At 45.9% G+C, this 24,044-nt stretch overlaps 1 long non-coding RNA gene across 1 annotated transcript in view; it reads right to left on the bottom strand.

The window, feature by feature from the left end:
• The window catches only part of LOC310697740, an 873,530-nt gene that overhangs the window by 99,378 nt on the left and 750,108 nt on the right, over positions 1 to 24,044 (bottom strand). The gene's annotated exons all lie outside the window — the stretch shown is intronic.

Below are 24,044 nucleotides of genomic sequence, written 5' to 3'. Positions count from 1 at the left end.
AAATCTGGATAACCAGAGGAATGGCTCCTAAGATTCGAAAAGTGGAAATATGCCCAAAAACTTGCTCCGACCATAATCCTGTGAAAATGGAAATGAAACCAGTATCGACTGGTTCCTTCAGATGGAGGATTTAGAGATCCAGAAATTACCAAGAAGGCCCAAAAAATTATAAAAGACTATTTTGAGATAAATTTGAAGACCACAGTGGAAAAAAGAACAATCTGGGACGCAAGCAAAGCCGTAATGAGAGGGTTTTTGATTCAGCAAAATGCAATAAAAAGGAGAACCCAAAATGAGAAAAAAGATTTTGGAGAAAATAAGAGAAGGAGAGAAAAAACTTAGAGCTAAACCAAAATCACAAGAGATTTTGAGAGAAATTAAGTCATATCAAGTACAATATATGAAAATGATAAATCAGGACATTGAATGGAAAGTTAAACAGATGAGACAAAAGACCTTCAAATCAGCTAATAAATGTGGAAAGCTGTTAGCATGGCAGTTGAAGAAGAGACAAAAATTAAACACGGTTACTAATCTTGAAGTGGAGGGAAAGAACATTCAGAATCCACAGGAAATTAGAAGCTGCTTCCAGAGATACTTTAAGCAATTTTATACACAAGGGCCGCAGATTGAGTCGAAAATTGATCAATTTCTGAAAACTAATGGATTACAAAAAATTTCTCAAGAAAACAAAGTATTATTGAATTACAAAATAACTGAACAAGAGGTGGAAGGCGCGATTCAGAATATGCAACTGGGCAAATCTCCAGGGCCTGACGGATTAACCTCCAAGTATTACAGAACTTTGAAGGACTATTTAATTCAACCATTAAAGGAGGTTTGCAATGAAATTATGGAGGGGGAAAAGGCGCCAGAGACGTGGAAAGAAGCTTATATCACACTTATACCAAAAACTGAGTCTGAAAAGACACAACTTAAGAACTATCGCCCCATATCCCTACTTAATGTGGATTACAAAATCTTTGCAGATATCTTGGCTAGAAGACTGAAAAAAGTCTTGGCAGAGGTGATACATAAAGATCAGGCCGGCTTTCTCCCTGGAAGACACCTATTGGACAATACGAGGAATATAATTAACATCTTAGAAAAGCTGCAGGTGAACATTAACACAAAAGCAGTCTTGATTTTCGTAGATGCGAAGAAAGCCTTTGACAACATTTCCTGGAGTTTTATGAAGAAAAATCTTCAGGGGATGGGGGTTGGACAAAACTTTGAAAATGGTATAGGTGCGATATATTCTGAACAAAAAGCCAAATTGATAGTAAACAATATGGTTACAGAAGAGTTTAAAATAGAGAAAGGGACACGACAAGGTTGCCCAATTTCCCCATTGCTTTTCATTTCGGTCCTGGAGGTTTTGCTAAATATGATTAGAAGGGACCATTTGATTCAAGGTATTCAGGTCAGAGTTAAACAATACAAACTTAAAGCTTTTGCAGATAATAATAATAATAATAATAATAATAATTTATTATTTATACCCCGCCCATCTGGCTGGGTTTCCCCAGCCACTCTGGGCGGCTTCCAAAAGAATATTAAAATACTATGATACATCAAACATTAAAAGCTTCCCTAAACAGGGCTGCCTTCAGATGTCTTCTAAAAGTCTGGTAGTTGTTGTTCTCTTTGACATCTGGTGGGAGGGCGTTCCACAGGGAGGGCGCCACTACCGAGAAGGCCCTCTGCCTGGTTCCCTGTAACTTGGCTTCTCGCAGTGAGGGAACCGCCAGAAGGCCCTCGGTGCTGGACCTCAGTGTCCGGGTAGAACGATGGAGGTGGAGACGCTCCTTCAGGTATACTGGACCGAGGCCGTTTAGGGCTTTAAAGGTCAGCACCAACACTTTGAATTGTGCTCGGAAACGTACTGGGAGCCAATGTAGGTCTTTCAAGAACGGTGTTATATGATCTCGTTATGGCATTACAGGAGCCGATATCCAGCACTAAGAGGGCCCTAGAAGTAATCCAGGATTTTGGTCAAGTGGCAGGCTTTAAATTGAACAAATTGAAAACTAAGGTTTTGGAGAAAAATTTGGCGCAGATAGAGAAAGAGAGGTTTCAGAAAGAGACAGACTTAACATTAGTAAAGAAGGTAAAATACCTGGGGGTGAATATGACATCCAAGAATGTGAACCTATTTAAAGACAACTATGAGAAATGTTGGTCAGAGGTGAAAAAAGATCTAGAAATTTGGACGAATCTGAAGCTTTCCTTGCTGGGTCGAATTGCTGTTATTAAGATGAATGTTTTGCCGAGAATGTTATTCTTATTTCAATCATTGCAAATTATTGATAAGATGGACTGTTTCAAGAAGTGGCAAAGAGATATATCTAGATTTGTCTGGCAGGGCAAAAAGCCCAGAATAAAATTTAAGATTCTTACTGATGCTAAAGACAGAGGGGGGTTTGCCCTGCCAGACTTAAAACTTTATTATGAGTCAGCAGCTTTTTGCTGGCTGAAGGAATGGCTACTTCTTGAGAATACAGATGTTTTGGATCTTGAAGGGTATGATAACATATTTGGATGGCATGCATATCTATGGTATGGCAAGGTAAAGGCACATAAGGCATTTAAAAACCATATTGTCAGGAAAGCACTGTTTAATGTCTGGACAAGGTACAAAGATTTTCTGGAGAATAAAACCCCAAGGTGGCTATCACCTATGGAAGCGAAAGCTTTGAAAAAAACTCAATATGGAGCCTAAATGGCCAAAATATTGGGAAATTTTAGAACAGGAAGGTGATAAATTGAAATTGCAGAGTTACGACAAACTTAAAGAGAAGGTGCGAGACTGGTTACATTACTTTCAAATAAGAGAGGTTTATAACTTGGATAAAAAAATTGGTTTCCAGGTGGAAAAATCAAAGTTAGAAACAGAATTGTTAGAACCCAATGCTAAGATACTTTCAAGAATGTACAATCTGCTGTTGAAATGGAACACTGAGGAAGAAACAGTAAAATCTGCAATGATAAAATGGGCACAAAATATAGGACATAATATTATGTTTGCTGACTGGGAGAAGTTGTGGACCACCGGGATTAAATTTACGGCATGTAATGCCCTAAGAGAGAATATTATGAAAATGATATACAGGTGGTACATGACGCCAGTCAAGCTAGCAAAAATATATCACTTGCCCGATAACAAATGTTGGAAATGTAAAGAAATTGAAGGTACATTCTTTCACCTTTGGTGGACGTGCCCAAGGATCAAGGCTTTCTGGGAAATGATATATAATGAACTGAAAAAGGTATTTAAATATACTTTCCCGAAGAAACCAGAGGCCTTTCTCCTGGGAATAGTTGGCCAATCGGTGTTAAAGAAGGATAGAACTTTTTTTATGTATGCTACAGCAGCAGCAAGAATTCTCATCGCAAAGCATTGGAAGACACAAGACCTACCCACCTTGGAAGAATGGCAGATGCAACTAATAGACTATATGGAGATGGCGGAAATGACTGGCAGAATCCGAGACCAGGGAGAAGAGTTGGTGGAAGAAGATTGGAGGAAGTTTAAAACTTATTTGCAGAAATATTGTAAAATTTTTGAATGCTGATGACATTGAAATGAATTGAAGGGGTTCTAGCAACAAGGTAAAATGTAAGATGGGATTAATAATAGATAAACTAATAGGACATGAACTTGCTGAACCAATTCTTCATGGAACTTTGAAGTGTCAGGCATAGCCCTATTGGCTTTAGCCCAAACGTAGCAGAGTTTTCCTGCACAGCGAGGAAGCTAGTCGAGGCGGTAATGACTAGTCAGCTAGACTCAGAAGAACTATTTACAGGATTTATTAAAAAAGGGAAAAATAAAACCAGCAGAGTTTCTGCATACAAATAAAAGCAAAATAAATCCTCTCTTTCTCTCTCTCAAAACCATACACAGCACTTCTAACTCCTAACACACCTCACATCAAACTGAACTAGCAATCCCTTGATAACAGAGTTGAGTGCTGGTCGTTAACCAATCAGAGTGAGTAGTTTCTAGGTCAAGCAGACCTGGGCTTTCTGCCAAGAGTAAATTGACACCAGCTTGAGTTAATTGTGAGAAGCCAGAATCTGCAAGTTTCCCACGAGAACCAATTAACAGAAACTGAACACCCCCTCACAGATTCTGCTGAACAATTAACACCAAATACACCTATGTAGGAGATTATTTTTCCAGCAAACCTAAACCCTTGCACATTCGCTTGTTCTTTATCTTTGCCAATGGTTTAGTTAATACATCTGCTACATTTTCTTCACTTGATACATAAGTACAGGTGATTACATTGTCTTGTACACAGCAACGTACATTTTGGTATTTTACAGAGATATGTTTGGAACGCGATTTGAAACCCTCTGTTTTACTTAAGGTTATACAAGCTTGATTATCAATGTAAACTTGTACTGGTTCTCCACAATTTACATTTAAATCTGTTAACAAATGCTTGAAATAAATCACCTCATTGCACAATTCACTCAATGCGGCGTACTCTGATTCCGTTGATGACACACTTACAACGTCTTGCTTGCGTGACCGCCAGCTGATTAAAGCTCCACCGACCATTATGACTAGTCCTGTGACAGATTTTCTATCCGGCAAATTTCCCCAGTCACTATCACAGTAGCAACTCAACATTTCGTCCTCGGAAGAATTTAATTGTAACATATAGCCAATTGTCTGTTTGAGGTACCTCAGAACTTGTTTTACCCCTTTCCAGGCATTTAGTGTGGGTTTTGAGACCAATCTACTTAATATGCCTACAGCGTAGCTAATATCAGGTCTGGACCACTGTGCTATATACAATAAACTTCCAATTACAGAGTGATATACATCAGGATGTTCAAATTCAGGACTCTCATCTATATGAAGTGTTTTTATGAAACCTGGATCCATAGGCACCACTGCCCCTTTGCAATCCTGCATCCTGTATGTAGTCAGTAGTTGTTTAACTTTGTTCTGCTGACTAATTAGACAGCTGCCATCTTGGGCCCAGCACACTTCCAACCCTAGATATGTCCTAACCGGGCCTAAGTCCTTCACTTTGAACTTACTGGACAATTGCTTGGCAAACCTTTTAGTTTGTTTATCTGTTTTGCAGGCATACAATACATCATCTACATAAATCAGACAAAACTCTTGATTACTGCCTGTACCACGTACATAAACACAATTGTCAGCTGTACTCTGCTTGAAACCAAATGACACTAAGGCCTCATGGAAACATTTGTTCCAAGATCTTGCAGCCTGTTTGAGACCATATAGAGCTTTGTTTAATTTCAACACTCTATTGGAACCTGTCTCATAACCAGGCGGTTCGGCTAGATACAGGTCTTCTGATATTGATGCGTGTAAATATGCAGTCTGGATATCAAAATGGTTCAACAGGAGTTTTCTCTTTGCTCCAAGCGTTAGAATCAGCCTTACACTGTCCCCCTTAGCAGTAGGGGAAAAAGTTTCGTCATAATCTTTTCCAGGCCTCTGAGAATATCCTTGAGCCACTAAACGAGCTTTGTATTTGTACTCTCCTGTCACCAGAGGTTTAAGTTTGTACACCCACCTGCAGCCTACAATCTTTGCCCCCTCAGGCGCTGCTACTGGTGTAAAAACCTTGTGCTCATTCAGAGAGGACATCTCTTCCTCCATTGCCTGTTTCCAGCGCTCTGCCTCCTCTTTTGGTAACTTTAACACTTCCTGAAAACTCTTGGGCTCTGCAATCACACTAAACACATTTGCAGTATCAGGAGAAAAACGCACCGGAGGCACTCCTTTGTTTTGTCTTTTAGATCTTCTGGGAGAAAATTTTTCTTCTGACCCACTTTCCTCCTCAGAACTACGACCTCTCTTTTGTTGCTTAGCAACTGGTCTCTGGCTAATTCCACTTTCTTGAGAGCTCTTATCTGAACTTTCCTCCCCCTCAGACTCTGATTCTCTGTGTCTACCTTCAGAGTCATGAAGCTCCTGGGAAGGTTCAAACCAAACCTCAGTATTGGCATGTAGTCTCTCCCAGCCACTATGTTCACAAAAACTGGCATTCCTGGAGATCACAATGCCATTTGTCCCTTCAGCAAAGCGGAAACCTTTTCCCAGCTCCTGGTAACCCACAAACACTAACTGTTTGGTCTTAGGATCTCCCTTCTTTCTCATTTGTTTCGGAATTAATACCCAGGCTTTTGATCCAAACACATGCAAATGGTCAATTTTGGGTTTTTTCTGAAACAATTTAAAGTACGGGGTTGTACCTATTGTTTGATGAAAGAGCCTATTTTGGAGATAACACGCGGTGAGCATGCTCTCCCCCCAATAAGACATGGGCAAATCAGCATCATCAAGCATGGCAAACATCATATTTTGTAAAGATCTATTTTTTCGCTCTGCAACGCCATTCTCCTCTGGGGAAAAAACGTTGGTTTTCCTATGCCCAATGCCACGCTTTTGTAACCAATCTCTAAAGGCATTTGACATAAATTCGCCACCTCTGTCCGTCTGAATCCTTCTGAGTTTAATGGACAGAAATCTTTCCACAGATGCCACCCAGCCTTTAAACTTAGTGAACACGTCACCCTTATTCTTCATGGGAAAAACCCAAGAGTAACGCGTGGCGTCATCCACAATTGTTAGTGAAAAGCGCGCTCCACCCCTGCTTACAGCAAATGGACCAATTACATCCATGTGAACCAGCTGTAGCGGTGACTCACTAACTCTGTCACTTCTGGGGTAAGAGACTCTGTGGGTTTTAACCTTTTTACAAACATTACAATCAAGGTACTTGTTACAACTCTTTAAATTACCCCCATCAGCCAATTCAGACATTTTTAGTACACTTTTCCAGCAAGCATGCCCCATTTTCCTATGCAATAAGTGCACACAGTTGTCATGTATAGCTTTGTTATTCACTGCAGGCTGAGATTTACTGACTACTGCTGCAACTTGAGATCCTGCTTTAAGCCAAAACAAGCCTCCCTCTGACTTAGCAGTGCCTAAAATCTCACCAGCCTTCTTAATAATGCAACTGTCTCCTTCAAAATACACTTTAAACCCAGCTTTTAGCAAACAATCTACAGACATCAGATTGCTCCTTAATGAAGGCACACAAAGTACATTTTGCAGGCATTCACGCAGACAAGGAACATAAACTGCACCCCCCGAAATCACTTCGGAAGTACTTCCGTCTGCTAGAGCCACCTGGCTGCGCTGTGCTGAGTTCTTGGAAACAAACAATTCATCTGAATTTACGATGTGCCGAGACGCTCCCGAATCGACCACCCAGACCGCTTGTTTCTCATCAGCAATCTTGACCTCGCCGGTCACCAGCTGAGCCGACTGTTTTCGTTTGAAGAATTTCTTTTTACACTGCTGCTGCTGCTGCTGATCTCGTCTCTGCTCCTGCACCGGCAACTGAGACTTGACCAACTCCGGACATTGTCGTTTTAGATGCGCTGAAGACCCACATCGGAAACAACGCCTAACAGCAAACGCTGACTCCTCACCAGTACGCTGCTTTTGCTTCACCTCTGGCACGGCATGAGAACTCCTTCCAAACCGCCCACCTGTAGAAGCCTCTGCAGCCAACGACCTTTCTTGCCTCTTCTGCCATTCTTCAATCAAACGCCCAGTAACATAACTGACTGATAAATCATGCTCCTGCATGCCTTCTAGAGACAAAACTAAATTATCCCAGCTTTCCGGGAGAGAACTCAAAATAATAGCCACCTTCTCCTGCTGGTCTAACGCACAGTCTCTTTCCTGTAGCGCAGCAAACTTTAACTGTAAACTGTGTAGGTGTTCTTGCATTGTAACCCCAGGCTGTAACATTGCCTTGTACAATGCCTTGCGAATGAACAGCTTGGAAACCGCTGTCTCACGCACATGGAGTTCTTTAAGTGCTTGCCACACACCTCTAGCTGTCTTGATTCCCCTTACATACGGCAACTGGGAATCTTCCAGCCCCAAGACAATTGTGGCCCTTGCTCTTTGGTCTTTATCGAGGTCTTCATCATCAGGCTTCGTAGGAAACTTACTCACCACTTGCCAGAGACGATCCCTCTGCAGCACTGCCTGCATGCGTTCCGACCACAGCAAGTAATTGGAGTCATTCAGACGCTCAAAAGCCATCTGACCTGGTTGTGAGGCCATCTTGAGAGCGATGTCCCTGGAACCCGGAACCAGCTACTCACGACCACCGAGAGAGAAAACAGGAACCACAGCACCCAGCACTCACACGCTGCAGCTGTTGTCCTTGTGTCCACTGCGTCACCAGCTCACCACGGTCAGGAACCAGCCAGAGAACAACAACTTCTGGAACTACTGGAACCAACGCCGTTGATGCTGACACCACCGCAACTCAGGCTGGCAGCACAATGCCCATAACCTCATGGAACTTTGAAGTGTCAGGCATAGCCCTATTGGCTTTAGCCCAAACGTAGCAGAGTTTTCCTGCACAGCGAGGAAGCTAGTCGAGGCGGTAATGACTAGTCAGCTAGACTCAGAAGAACTATTTACAGGATTTATTAAAAAAGGGAAAAATAAAACCAGCAGAGTTTCTGCATACAAATAAAAGCAAAATAAATCCTCTCTTTCTCTCTCTCAAAACCATACACAGCACTTCTAACTCCTAACACACCTCACATCAAACTGAACTAGCAATCCCTTGATAACAGAGTTGAGTGCTGGTCGTTAACCAATCAGAGTGAGTAGTTTCTAGGTCAAGCAGACCTGGGCTTTCTGCCAAGAGTAAATTGACACCAGCTTGAGTTAATTGTGAGAAGCCAGAATCTGCAAGTTTCCCACGAGAACCAATTAACAGAAACTGAACAGTTTAAAACTTATTTGCAGAAATATTGTAAAATTTTTGAATGCTGATGACATTGAAATGAATTGAAGGGGTTCTAGCAACAAGGTAAAATGTAAGATGGGATTAATAATAGATAAACTAATAGGACATGAACTTGCTGAACCAATTTCTAAAAGGGATACAAAAATGGGAGACGCGAGGAAGTCAGGAAAATAAGTTAACTAAAGATGAGAAACTAAGAAAGAGGGAATTTTTGTTTTTCTTTTATATGTGCTTTTTTCTTTTTCTATCTTTGTGTTTAATGTATGTATTTTTGTATTTTGTATCTTTTTTGTTTTTTGTATTTTTCTAAACTTTTCTATTGATAAAACCTAATAAAATATTATAAAAAAGAGATATATTCAGACCTACTGGGAAGAGAAATTGAATCGTCACAATCGTTAGTCAATGCAATAGAGCGGCGATATCGAGAGCGGGTCAAATGATGCTTTTTGGGTAATACGATGGACAAACGGCTTAAGCAGCAGGGTGTGCCATGGCTGATGTTTGCTGGAATGTAATTAAATGCATAGCCAGGACACGTCCAGAACCAGCCAGCAGGTAGTTCTTTGTATTTATATACATAAGAAATATTTACATAATTAGAGCAGTGGAAATTATCCTTGCCCATTTTCACACAGTTGGATTTTGTGCAATTGACCATACGGGCACAGGTGACATTAAAAGAAGCCACGTATGGGGTCAACAAATCAATGGCCAAAGGTGGGTGTCTGCGCACTTGGTTACCCCAGTTGTGGTAACCGGAATAACCAAGGGTGCGGAGAGAATCATTTTGGGGTAGGGATGAGAAAAACCAGGTATCATTTTGTATGTCAAAAGGGTCATGGCAAACAGGGATAAGGCAGGAGCCAAGGATTTCACCTATTGATACCTGTTGGGTTAGGCAAAAGGAAGAAATATTGAGGGTCTTTGCAAAAGATTCCCACACATTTGTTGGTGTGGAGTTACCGCTATTAAGAGCGGAAGCAGAAAGAGGCAAAAACAAAACGCTGAAAATGAGCACTAAAGCAAGTAGATTTCCCCCCGTTATGGGCCATTGTTCTACCCATACCGGGGTGGTTGATTTGCAGTGGAGGGGGAGTGCAAGCTTACTCATTTAATTGAATGGTAGCTTGTAATTGTTGTAGTAAGTCTCTGCCCCACAGATTGAGATGGATTTTTAACACACAGGGCTGGATATATGCAATGGTTTCAGAGCTATCAGGCAGAGAAACAGGCAGCCACTGTACGCTTTTGGAAGAGGTTTGAGGTCCACCTACACCCCAAACTGCAGAGGCAGACTCAAGGGGCCACGTGGGGTCCCAGCAACTACTGGAAATTACAAAAATGTCCGCGCCTGTGTAAATCAAGCCTTCCAGAACCTTGCCATTTGTCTTGTACTTACGAAGAAGTTTCTGATGACCAATCCGCTGGATTACAGCTAACAGCTGTGGATAAAAAGGAGAGAGCTCGTGCAAATTACTATCAATAACAGAAACAGTAGGGTGAGAAGGGAGCACCACCAAATGCGCCCAGGACTCACCCTTCTTTAACTGCATGGGCATGTGGCTCCAAAGTTGAACCATTATTGTATGCTCGGCCAAGAGCGCCAAGAGGGCCAAACATGGAGTCCAGCACTCTTCCGTTGCGCAGCTTTGCTAACTGTCCGTGCCGATCCAAACGTCCTTCCTCCGCCTTGGCTGGTTAGCAGAGCGATCACAGCGGTTAGAAGCAATTGCAGTGTGTGGGTAATAATTCAGAACAAACACAAGGCGTTCCTTATCTTCTTAGCCTTTAATCATGTAGTATAACAGCATAAATCAGCCCGGCGAAAGCTCGCACATTCTTCCTCTCGCATAGCGTACGAGACACAGACAGACTGAAACACTCAGAGTAAACCACTCCCGTTAAAGTCTGTGACCACGCCTCAGGAATGTGAGACGTCACTCAGAACTCTTTAACCCTGTGACTTCTGAAACCCTTAACACCCCCTCTCGTCTTGCATCCTGAGGGAAACTGAGGACACATATTTACAGACCTCTTTGAGTTCAACTCACCTCCCATTGCCTTTTGCCTCCCACTGGCATCTATCCCAGGCAATTGTTGAATCCCTTCCACACTCCCAGAATCACACTGTGCGAAACCAACCCACGCACTGGTGACCTGAAACCTCTCAGGTGGAATCCCCTTTGTGGTGCGAGTTGACCGCCGGAGCACGAACTCAGGTGCTCCTCCTGACCCACTGGGATCAGCAAGTGTGTCTCCTAGCACAGAAGACTCCCCCTCTGATTTGCTGCGTCTTCGGGCCTTCTGCACTTGGCTAACAGGAGATGAAGGCTCACTCTTGGGTTCTCTCTTAACAGCCTGTGGAGAAACCCACCCCTGTGCTTGACCCTCATCAGCAACCTGGTCTTCAGCAACAGGCTCCGCCTCTGTTTCTCCTTCCTCCCTTTCCTCCCCCTCAGAATCAGACAGACATTCTGAGAGAACATCAGGACCATCCCTAGGCCGTGACCAACCACCCTGCTCACAGAACTCAGCAAGCTTGCTGACCAGCAGCTTGGTCTGATCACCCTCTGGGTATGCAAACTTCCACCCATTTGTTGCAGGATCATACCCACAGAAGATCATTTCCTGGTACCTTGGACCACCCTTCTTCCGTTGAGCTGTTGGTATTGGCACTGAAGCCCTGGAACCAAACCCACGGAAGAAATGCACCTGTGGCTTTTGCTTGTGCAACATTAAAAACGGTGTGTCACCTACAGTGTGATTGTAGGACCTGTTAAAAACAAAGCTGGCAAATTTCCAAGCTTCACTCCAAAAGCTCTGAGGCAGCCCAGCGTCACACAGCAAAACCCTGACGTGCTCTGCCACGCCTCTCTCTTGAGGAGACTTAGCACCCGTCACCTGGTGACGAATTCCCTTTTGCTTGAAAAACTCCTTCAGAGCAGACCCAGTGAACTGTGACCCACGGTCGCTCCTGAACCCTTGCACTTTGGTGGAGAACCTTAGTTCCACCTCCGCAACCCAATCCTGGATCAGTTGCGCCGCCTCCCCCTGCGTTCTGAGAGAGAAAGACCATCCGTTCTGAGAAAAATCATCTGTCACTGTCAGCACAAACCTGGCCCCACCCAGACTCTCACACTTCATGGGTCCTGCAAGGTCTGTGTGAACAAGTTCAAAAGGTTTTGTGGTTACCCTCTTTACCCCGGGAAAACTGCACCTTTGTACCTTTCTGCATGCCCTGCACTCTAGGGATCCCTCACATGGTGTGATTTTGCAACCCTTAGTGCAGCCGGGCAACCTCTGAACATCTTCCAAACAAGCATGAGACATTCTCTTGTGCCATACATGAACACATGAATCATGGCTGGGAACACTAGCACACTGCGCCTGTGCTTTTCCAGCATTCCCCCACCCTCCAGAGGTGTTTCCAGAACAAAGAGATTGTTCTTGCATTTCACGTTGACAAGCTGTTTCCCCCCTCTGAAAATGGAACAGGCATCATTTTCAAAGCAAATTTTGTACCCTTGCTTTACAAGAGCTGGTACAGATAACAGGCAACAATGTACCTCCGGAACAATGTAGCACTCCAGCTCTGCCTGCAAAAAGGAAACATAAACATTTGCAACGTTAGAAACTGGCTTTTGTGTCCCATTAGCAAACGTAACAGTTGTCCCAGCTGAAACAGCCCTGCAGTTCCGCAGCCCCCCAGCAGGTGGCGTTCCAATCAGGTGATGACTGGCACCGGAATCCACCACCCACTGCAACATTCTGTCCTTGCTGGAGTTGTCCTGTAGCGTTGCCATGGCAACAAACGTCCCGCTGCCCCTGTCCTTGGCAGCTTCCGTAACCGCAACTCTTTTAGTTGCCCTGAAGACTGGACTTATCTCAGCGTTCCCAGACAGCTCTGCAGCCGTTATCTCCCTCTGCAGCAGGTGGCTGACCTTGAAGCCTTCAGCTCTGTCCAGCTTCCCAGGCTTCGACTTACGATGCAAACAACTCTTGGCAGCCTTTGGAAAAAGAGGCTTTTCTGAGCTTTTACTGCTCATCGCCCCCCCACTTCTCACAGGGCTCCCAGGACGCTTTCCTGCACCCCCTCTGATGGGTAAAGGGCTCCCAGCAGCTTGCCTCTCTCCAGGCTCCTCACGCAGACATGTTGCAGCACCCATGCAGCTTTTAGACCCTTCGCCCCCCTCAGGGGCCCCACAGCTTTTCCCAGCTGTGCACCGGCTTCCACGAAGGTGGTCAGCGCCATCTTGCCTTTCCTGTTCTGATGCAGCCATCTCCCGGCCCTTGCTTCCGCCTCCAGCTTCACAAGCTTCCTGGAGCGCTAGCCAAGCGGCCTCTGGCTTCCTGGCACCCAGAACAATAGGCTTCAGATCAGCAGCCACGTTCTCAGCCAAAAACGCAAGCACACGCTTCTCAGCTTCACGTTGGTCTGCAACCGCCCCAGCTGCCTTAGACATCGGCTGGACCATTTCCCAGAGCCTGGCTCTGACTAAGGACAACTCTGCTAGATAACTCCACTCCAGCCACGTTTGGCTGGTCAGCTTCACACATGGCAGCTTAAGCTCAAAGCCATGTTCCTGGGACTGAGCCATCTCCTCCCCCGGGGTTAAGCGTACTCACGAACGACGGCAGTAGCTTCCTCCGGCTCCCGGCAGATCGGCTCCTCCTTCCCAGTGAGCTTCTTTCAGCCTCAGAAAGCTCTAGCTGGCCCCAGCGTCTTCTCAGCTGGCTCTCCCCCACACGTGGGACGTTCCTTCTGCAAAGGCTTCAAAGCGTTGGCAAACTGCCCCATAACCTATGCTCGGCCAAGAGCGCCAAGAGGGCCAAACATGGAGTCCAGCACTCTTCCGTTGCGCAGCTTTGCTAACTGTCCGTGCCGATCCAAAAGTCCTTCCTCCGCCTTGGCCGGTTAGCAGAGCAATCACAGCGGTTAGAAGCAATTGCAGTGTGTGGGTAATAACTCAGAACAAACACAAGGCGTTCCTTATCTTCTTAGCTTTTAATCATGCAGTATAACAGCATAAATCAGCCCGGCGAAAGCTCGCACATTCTTCCTCTCGCATAGCGTACGAGACACAGACAGACTGAAACACTCAGAGTAAACCACTCCCGTAAAAGTCTGTGACCACGCCTCAGGAATGTGAGACGTCACTCAGAACTCTTTAACCCTGTGAGTTCTGAAATCCTTAACATATTGTGCCCACATAGTCAGGATCCAGAACTCCTGGAATAACCTGGATTCCTTCTTTTGCCGCAGAAAATTTGGGTAAAATTAAACCTGCGACTTTAGGAGGTAGTGGGCCCGCCAATTGGGTGGGCATAAGCACAATTTCACCAGGTAAAACAGTGCCTTTGGTTTCTTGATTAATTAAGTCGATGGTAAAATCAGAGCGTGTATCCTTTGAGATGGTTTTAATAGTGGAGACTAACGGCGGAGGGCTCCCTATTTGTCCTGGCCCGGGAGTGGGGCCCCTAAGGAGTTTCCCGAACTCCTGCACTGATTTGCCCAATGATAGCCTTTACCGCACTTCGGGCATTTCTTGGAAGGCTTAGCCTTATTGGCATCACCATTCCTGTTTGCACCCCTGCCAGGGGCTCTCCATTGTTTAGCAAAATGACCTGGGCACTTGCAGTTGAAGCAGTTCCCAGTGGGCTTGTTGCCAGCCTGGATGGCACCGGCAAGCAAGGACATCGCATGACTCTGGCTTCCAACATCTGCACAGGCTTGAATCATATCGGCCAGGTCATACTTAGGGCGATGTATGATCGACTGCAAAGCCTTTTTGCAGTCAGTACTTGCATTTTCGAAAGCCAATTTTTTCATCAATTCATTTTGAGTTGTAGTGTCATCAATCTGCCTAGTGACTGATTCTTTCAATCTATCTATAAATTGATGGTAGGGCTCCAAATGTTGTTGCTTGATATTAACAAAGGAGCTAAGTGGTTGTCCTGAGACAGGGACTTTGCGAAAGGCGCGTTGCGCACAGGTCGCGGTGCGACTAAAATGTAAAGGTGTTAATTGCGCTTGGGCTGGTATATTATCATACGGACCAGCACCAAAGAGTTGGTTGGCTGAATGCTGTGGATCAGCCAGGGCTACTGCGCAATGCTTAAATTCACTTTCAAAAACTACATACTGAGCCGGGGATAACAGCATGCGCATCAGATCTTTCCAATCTTGAGGTAGCATTGTATAACCAGTTGCTATTCCCTCCAGCATTCCTGTCACATAAGTGGATTTTAGGCCGGAATCAGTAATGGCTTTCCTTAATTCTCTCAGAATAGAATAAGGAACCGTCTCATACATAATTTGTTGTTGCGCAGTGCCAGGGTTAGTATAAGAAAAAGGGAAAGCAGACGGTAGTTCCCCGGCCCACCCCGCCTCCTCCTCCAAGGAAAGAATTCCTTCCTGTCTAGCTTGAAAAAGTGCAGCACGCACAGCTCCTGTAGGAGCAGGCGAAGGAGGGAGGGAAGGGGGGATGGGGGTGGATGTGGGCTGAGGCGAAGGGGGGGTTAGAGAAAGTTGCGATGGAGGCAAAAGCTTTGGGTAAGGAGGTAGATTGTCTGTTGCGGCTAAAAGGGCAGGTGGCAGGGCAGTTGGTGGGGAATTGTCTGGTGCGGGTGCCGACGGAGACGCCTGGGGACCTAATCTAGCGACGGCATCCGCACACTTCTGCCAAGTGAGCAGACAATGAATCGGAGTCCTCGGTTCTGCGAAGAGGGTTTGATTGACACAGGCGCGGACATTTCTGTAATTTCCAGTAGTTGCTGGGACCCCACGTGGCCCCTTGAATCTGCCTCTGCAGTTTGGGGTGTAGGTGGACCTCAAACCTCTTCCAAAAGTGTACAGTGGCTTCCTGTTTCTCTGCCTGATAGCTCTGAAACCATTGCATATATCCAGCCTTGTGTGTTAAAAATCCATCTCAATCTGTGGGGCAGAGACTTACTACAACAATTACAAGCTACCATTCAATTAAATGAGTAAGCTTGCACCCCCCCTCCACTGCAAATCAACCACCCCGGTATGGGTAGAACAATGGCCCATAACGGGGGAAAAGCTACTTGCTTTAGTGCTCATTTTCAGCGTTTTGTTTTTGCCTCTTTCTGCTTCCGCTCTTAATAGCGGTAACTCCACACCAACAAATGTGTGGGAATCTTTTGCAAAGACCCTCAATCTTTCTTCCTTTTGCCTAACCCAACAGGTATCAATAGGTGAAATCCTTGGCTCCTACCTTATCCCTGTTTGCCATGACCATTTTGACATACAAAATGATACCTGGTTTTTCTCATCCCTACCCCAAAATGATTCTCTCCGCACCCTTGGTTATTCCAGTTACCACAACTGGGGTAACCAAGTGCGCCGACGCCCACCTTTGGCCATTGATTTGTTGACCCCATACGTGGCTTCTTTTAATGTCACCTGTGCCCGTATGGTCAATTGCACAAAATCCAACTGTGTGAAAATGGGCAAGGATAATTTCCACTGCTCTAATTATGTAAATATTTCTTATGCATATAAATACAAAGAACTACCTGCTGGCTGGTTCTGGACGTGTCCTGGCTATACATTTAATTACATTCCAGCAAACATCAGCCATGGCACACCCTGCTGCTTAAGCCGTTTGTCCATCGTATTACCCAAAAAGCATCATTTGACCCGCTCTCGATATCGCCGCTCTATTGCATTGACTAACGATTGTGACGATTCAATTTCTCTTCCCAGTAGGTCTGAATATATCTCTTTAGCTGTTTCTCTCCTAGGAGTCCCTGGATTGGCTGTGCGCAATAGTAGGAACATTAACTCTTTAGCTTGTTCTGCAGCAAAAGCCCTGAATTTTACTTCTCAAGCGCTTCATCTTCTAAATAAAGAGCAGAGTGAACTCCAGCATGGTCTTCTGCAGAACCGCACTGCTATCGATTATCGATTGATGCTTCATCATTACAGCCGTGAATAAGTGGACGACATGTGTTGTTTTAATATTACTGATAATTCCAAAGCCATCCAAAAGCAAATCTCTCATTTGCAAAATCTTACACACCACATTAAACAGGACGTTGGACTTTCTGGCCTGTGGGACTCATTCACCCAGTGGCTCACTGGCTGGTTGCCAAACCTGAATTGGCTTCGTAATCTCTTTCAATATGCCATTATTATAATATGTATATTGATTTTGCTATGTTGCTTCCTCCAATGCATTCCTGGACTCATAAGTCTTTTGTCTCGGCTTCTCTCTCCCCCTCACCCACCCAATAAAATCATTGCTGCCTACTTTGCGAAATTGCAGCACCAGCAGTAAACATTAGGGGAGATGTGGCGAACTTATTTTGGGCATGCGCTGGCATACCACGTATCCCGAAATATTTTTGTCCCGTCAACCCTGGCGAACTTGTTTCGGGCATGCGCTGGCATACATCGTATCCCGAAGTATTTTTGTCTTATTCACCCAGAACAGCTCGCAAATAAGAAAAGAAAGGGGGAGATGAAGGAAAGCATTGCTTTTGCACATGACCATGGCATGATGGGAAGCATTGCTTCTGCACATAACTGTGGCATGATGGGAAGTCTTGCTTCTAAGCTTTGTTCTGCTCATGCTGCTCAAACCGTGCTGATGCTAAGACATCCTCCTCCAAGGAAAGAATTCCTTCCTGTCTTGCTTGAAAAAGTGCAGCACGCACAGCTCCTGTAGGAGCAGGCGAAGGATGGAGGGAAGGGGGGATGGGGGGGATGTGGGCTGAGGTGAAGGGGGGTTAGAGAAAGTTGTGATGGAGGCAAAAGCTTTGGGTAAGGAGGTAGATTTTCTGTTGCGGCTAAAAGGGCAGGTGGCAGGGCAGTTGGTGGGGAATTGTCTGGTGCGGGTGCCGACGGAGACGCCTGGGGACCTAAATAAATTGGACCCCTCGGTTCTGCGAAGGGGGGTTTTCCGATTTTTTGCCAAGTCTCCATCCCCAAGGACCCTATTTCTGGGTACCAGGGGCACTCACAAGCAATATGACATAACAATCGTTCAATTTCTTTCAAGGAACTATGCACACCTGTTACTCTCTGTCTGACTAAATGAAACAGTTCTTTAGCATGCTCTTTTGGGGACTTTGTAAGCTCCCCCCCCCATACTCACGGTGTAGCGTGCTGAGACTTTTCCAGTCAAGTGAAGAATGAGGCTGCCTAAAGGGATCTGGCACGTCGAGGGTCACCAGATGTTGGGTTGAAATGAACGACAGACGAGTAGGTAGGTGTCATACGGGAGGCGTCTCTCGAGCAAGGCTCGGAGACTCCCTTTTATTGGATATTATACAGCGTTTGCCACGTGTGTGCTTGTTGCTGATTGGTTAACATAAGCACAAAGCAAGGGTTGCATATAAGACATTAATTATTGCATATAAGACATTAATCATAGACAGGTTAAAGGTTGGGAAAAGGAACGGGGAGTTTACACAGGCATGGTTTCGGACTGCCCGTACCAGAGTGGTACGAAAAGGAATGTACAAGGCTAGATGACTTCCAGGTGAATGAAGTGTTCAGACAGGATAAGCAGATAGGTTTTGAAAAGGAGCCTTCAAGCTTTGAAAGAGAACTACTGAATAGTAAAACCAAAATAATCGCAAAAATGTATAGACTTCTTTTAGACTACAAAGTAATGGATGTGGAGGTTAAGGCTTCAATGATAAAGTGGGCCCAAGATTTGGGCCATCCAATTATGCTAAAAGATGGGGGAAACTGATGGAATGTAAATTTGAAATTTACAGCGAGCTATAATATAAGAGAGAACATGATGAAAATGGCTCATAGGTGGTACCTCACTCCTTCCAGATGATCAAGAATGTATAAAAATTTGGCGAATGCTTGTTGGAGATGTGGAGAAAATAACGGTGACATGAGCCACATGTGGTGGACGTGTGAAAAGATTAAGATTTTTTTTTGGGGGGGGGGGGGAATATACCATGAATGAAAAAAGATGATGGGGATAACTTTTACGAAAAAACCGGAGGCATTTCTGTGAAGTATTTTAGATAAAGAGATCCCCAAAAAATCTAAGAGAGGTATTCTTGTAAGCAACCGCAGCAGCTCGTATACTTGTGGCCAAGGGATGGAAAGATCACGAGGCTCCAAAAATAACAGATTGGCAAATCAAATTACAGGAATTGGTGGAGACGGCTCAATTGACTAGCAAACTCAGAGGAATCTCAAAGCAAAAATTTGCAGAAAAATGGGATGGTTATACAAGATACGTTCAAAAATACAATAATAGTTTTGACTCCATGCTAGCATTCGAGTGATAAAGGAACTAAAAGGAGGTGGACAACAATTAAGGATTTATTATGTTTTCAGAATGTATTGGAAAATTTATATAGAAAGGATTATTGTTTTGTGTACATTCCATTGTAAGAATGGAAACAGAACCAGAGCCACAGCCTCAGCCTAAGTCTGAAACAGTCCTTGATAGAGTGCCAGAGCCAGAGCCAGAGCGAGACCCTGAATCAGTGCCAGAACCAAGCCCTCATTCAGAACCAGAGCCTGAGAAAGAGCCAGAACCAGAGCAACAGCCACAACCACAGCCTGAGTCTGAAACAGCCCTTGATAGAGAGCCAGAATCAGAGAATCAGAATCAGAGTCAGAACCAGATCTTCGGTAAAGAATGTGGAGTTTGGAACTGACAGGGTTAAAACTCCGTGGTGTCCTGTATCTGGGAGGAGCTTGTCGCAGAGAAGTGCGTCACAGTCTGTGTCACTGTTCAGACTTGCTTTCGCTTCTGCGTAAGACGCAGCTCAGCTCAGAGGCTGCGTGTGTGCTTTTGGAGCACAGAGAATGTCGGAAGTTTCTGATGGATTTACTGCTTGTAAATAAACGCTTCTAGAGATAAGAACCGAACTGTCTCCTGACGTGATTTATCCCTTATCTCACACGGACGCAGGACCGCTGCTACTCTGCTCTTCCTGCCAGGTCAGCTCCCAAACAGAGTTGCGCAGGGGAAGCCTGACTGGACGCAGGATTAATTTTCCCAAAGGTTATGGAAGTTACGCGTCTCCTGACAAGTGTGAGAAGGGAGGAAGACTGCCAGCGTTGCGTTGCTGAGAGCTCCTGCCAGGAAGGGCAGTGGGGAATGCTGGAGAGCGGAGCCAAAAGCCAAGGAAGACGGCTGCTTCGGAGGTCCAGATTGCTGGCAAACGCGTGAGTACGCTTAAAGCCCCGGTGGGTGGAAGATGGCTGCTGCTCAGGCACAGCAGGGCCATGAGAGCTTTAATATCCCCTTCGAAAGACTGAATGGGGCCAATTGGGAAGCCTGGAGTAAGCGCATGTACTACTGGCTGGCAGAAAAGAAGCTGTGGGAGTGTACACAAGCCGGTCCAGTTTTTGCCCAGCCCAGTGAGAGGTCTGCAGGAGCAGTGCGTGCTTGTGAGGCAGACGTGGCTGATGCTCTGGAGAGAGAGCAAAGGGTGCTAGCCATTTTAAGGGCCAGCGTTGATGCTTGGCTGTTGCCAAAGCTCCAAGGGAAGAAGCCCTGGGTCGCGTGGCAGGCACTGAAGACGGCATGTCAGGCCGCAGTGGGAGCCAGACCAGAGGGGGCTAAGAGATGCCCAGAGAGAGCACTAAGCCCAGAGGGGGCTGGGACTGTTCCGGGAAGCTGTTTCTATGCTTCAACACGTCTGTGTGATGGTCCTGGAGAGAAGCTGAGAGCTGGGAAGAGGAAGGCAGTTGCAGACCGTTCCTCAGGCAGCTGGGCACCCAGGAGTGGGGGTGCAGGCCGATCCAAGAGCTCTGGGAAAGCCAAAGTCTCCAAGAGTTGTTTGTGCTCTGAGGCGAAGTCCAACAGCGAAGGGCATTGTTCTGTAGAGGCCCAGGAAGGCAAGGATACCGGCCGGCATGGAATGTCAACAAAGCAGATAAGCGGCGGTTCCAGGGCCGGTTCCCAGCAGAAACGTGGGAAAGCAGCAGGCCAGGAGAAAAACAAAGACAAGGCGTCTTATCACCTCACAGCTGCGATGGTGTCTCTGAGAAAAGGCAAAAGCCTTGGTCGGGGGGAGGCTGTGGCCATGGCAACCGGTGGGAGTGCGAGCAAGGCCTTGGCAACTGTGGAAAACAGCCAGAGAGACACTTTATCTCTTGTTGTCGATACGGGAGCCTCACATTGCCTCGTGACCTCCAGAGGGCTCCTGAGGAACTGCAAGACAGTTAAAACTGGACGCTACGTCACATTAGCAGATGGATCTCAGAGACAGCTAACTGAAACTGGTTTTTTATACTGTCCCTTTATAGATCATGAGGTGCAAGCTTTTGTGGTTCCTGAGCTTGCACATTCTCTTTTAAGTGTATCAGCTCTTATGGCTGATGGTTTTGATGTTCTGTTCTCTAACAATCTGTGTTCCTTCTACAGGAATGGGAAGAAGATCTACAGTGTTGAGAGAAAAGACAGGCTCTTTCTGGTGCAGATGCCTATTGAAAATGGGACTGGTGGGGAAATGGGGCTGGTGGAAAATGGGGCTAGTGGAAAGTCCAGTGAAGACGCTCAAGTGCAGTGTGCAAATGTCCCACCACACCATGATTGTTTACACCTCTGGCACAGACGTTTCGGACATGCAGGGTGATCGTATGTAAAAAGGGCCACAGAGAACACAATTGGATGTGGGTTCAAAGCATGTGATAGATACTTAGATTGTCAAGCCTGTAGGCAATCAAAGGTCAAAACATGCACATACCCCAGGTCAGAGAGGAGGACCAGCAAACCCTTTGAACTTGTGCATGCAGATTTATCAGGACGCATGCCAACACCTTCTTTAGCTGGGTCTAAATGGGTTCTGGTTCTGATTGGTGATTTTTCAAGGCATTCTTGGGTTTTCTCGCTTCAACAAAAGTCAGAAGCAGCTGCACTGATCAGGGATTGGATCACAGCGGTAGAGCTGCGGTTCTCTACCAGGGTGATTTCCTTTCAATCTGACCGTGGGGGGGGGGGGAGTTCACGGGTTCTGCGCTGCAATCGTTCTTCAGGTAGAAAGGTATCAGTCATCGATTGACTGCCCCCTACTCTCCGCAACAGAACGGAGTTGCAGAGAGAAAGCGTCACACGCTACAGGAAGCAGCGAATGCTATGTTGGCAGACTCGGGTTTGCCACAGCGTTTTTGGGCTGAGAGTTATAAGGCAGCATGTTTTCTGCAGAATAGGGTGTACAATTCCAGTGTAGGCAACACACCATATTTCTTGTTGCATCAGAAGAAACCGAAAGTGGATTTCCTGCGAGTGTTTGGCTGTGAGGCTTGGGTCCTCATTCCAAAGGCCATGCGCAGAAAGGGTGAGCCAAGATCTAGGAAGATGATCTTTGTAGGCTATGAGCCGGGTTCAAAGGCGTGGCGTTTCGCATACCCTACTGGCAACCAGTCTAAGCTGCTTATTAGCGGCAGTGCTGAGTTTTGAGAGCAGAGTGGGTGGAAAAGTCTTCACGGGAACCCGGATGTTCTGTTAGACTCAGATGAGGAAGAGGAGGAGGATGAAGCTGAACCTGTTGCTGAGGTGGACAGTCCACAGCCACAGAGTCCAGAGCCGGGATCTCCAAGGCAGAGGTTCCGAACCTCTCCAAAAGGGAGTCCCATGATCCCTCCTCAGGTCTCTGTCAAGTCTGAGCCCAGGAGTGAGCCATCCTCGCCAGCAGACCCAGCTGTGCGGCCAAAAAGGCACAGCAGGTCAGAGGGGGAGGTTTCTGACACAGATGATGGTGTAGCTGGCCCAAGTGAATCAGGCGCAGTTCCAGAGTTCACGCAGAGGAGGTCAGCAAGGTCAACCAAGGGTAAGCCACCGGAAAGGTATGAAGCCACTAGTGTCTGGGTTGGTGTGGCTAGATGTGAACCTGAATCCTTTGAGGATATTCAGAAGTTGCCTCAGGACGAAGCCAGAAAATGGCGTGAGGCGATGCAGAAGGAGATGAACTCAATGGAGTCTCTTGGTGTGTTCTCACTCACTCAGCTGCCGGCTAACAAGCAAGCCGTGAGTTGCAGGTGGGTTTACCGACTTAAACCACAGAAGCTGGAGAACCACAGTATGAAGCGAAGTTAGTGGCCCGAGGATTCACACAGAGGAAGGGTGTTCACTTCACAGAGGTCTATTCGCCGACCTCAAGGGCCGAGACTCTGAGAACGCTTTTGGCAATAGCAGCACAGAGAGGTTGGAAGGTGAACCATTTTGATGTAGATGTCGCCTACCTGAACTCAGATCTCCAGGAGGAGTTGTACATGCTTCCTCCTCCAGGGTTTGAAGTCAGTGAGCCAGGCGTCATGTGGCGGTTGCACAAATCCATCTATGGATTACGCCAATCTGCCAGGAATTGGAATATGTGTCTACATGAAGCCTTAGAAGAGCTAGGGATGAAGCCTTAGAAGAGCTAGAGATCTCTTGCAGACAGTTGTTTTTACATTAGAGATTCAGGCTTGAAACAGCAAGTGATTCAGGTGTTTGTTGATGATATCTTGATCATGGCACAGACAAGTAAACAAGTGGAGAAGTTTGCTAAGGAGCTTGGAAAGTGGTTCAAGCTCAAGCAGCTTGGAGACGTCAAGTCGTATTTAGGCTTAGAGATCACAAGAGTAAGTGATGGAAGCTTTTTGCTTCGCCAGAAAGGTAAGATCGAACAGTTGCTTGAGAAGTTCAGGATGTCTGATTGTGCAGGTGCCAAGTCACCCATGGAGGCTGGATACGTGAAGGAGTGTCAGCAAGTAGAACGCGTTGTGTTCGAAAATACTGAACTCTTTCAATCAGCTCTGGGTAGTCTGTTGTATCTGTCACAGTGGAGCAGACCAGACATAGCGTTTGCTGTCAATCTGCTCAGTAGAGAGGCTTCAAGTCCTAGTGTGCAGGCCTGGAATGGTATTAAACGGGTGCTTCGTTACCTGCAAAATACCAAAGATTTTTGCCTCAAGATGTCAGCTAAGGGTGGTGTCAAGCTGACCGCGTGGGTAGATTCGGACTGGGCTAACCTTCAGGATCGCAAATCAGTGTCAGGCCTAGTGGTGAAGTTTGGGGACTCAGTGATTGGGTGGAGGTCCCAGAAGCAAAGTCTCATAGCGCTTTCGTCTACTGAAGCTGAGTTCAGTGCGCTATCAGAGGTTTGCAGAGAGCTGGAGTTCTATGTGTGTTTGGTCGAGGAAATCTGTGGAGGGAATTGTCTACCCGTTGTGGTGCATGAAGACAATCAACCGTGCCTCAAATTGGC

Source organism: Podarcis liolepis (assembly GCF_965112155.1).
Source record: "Podarcis liolepis genome assembly, chromosome: W".
Taxonomy (NCBI): domain Eukaryota; kingdom Metazoa; phylum Chordata; class Lepidosauria; order Squamata; family Lacertidae; genus Podarcis; species Podarcis liolepis.
This window is presented reverse-complemented; position numbering and strand designations above follow the sequence as displayed.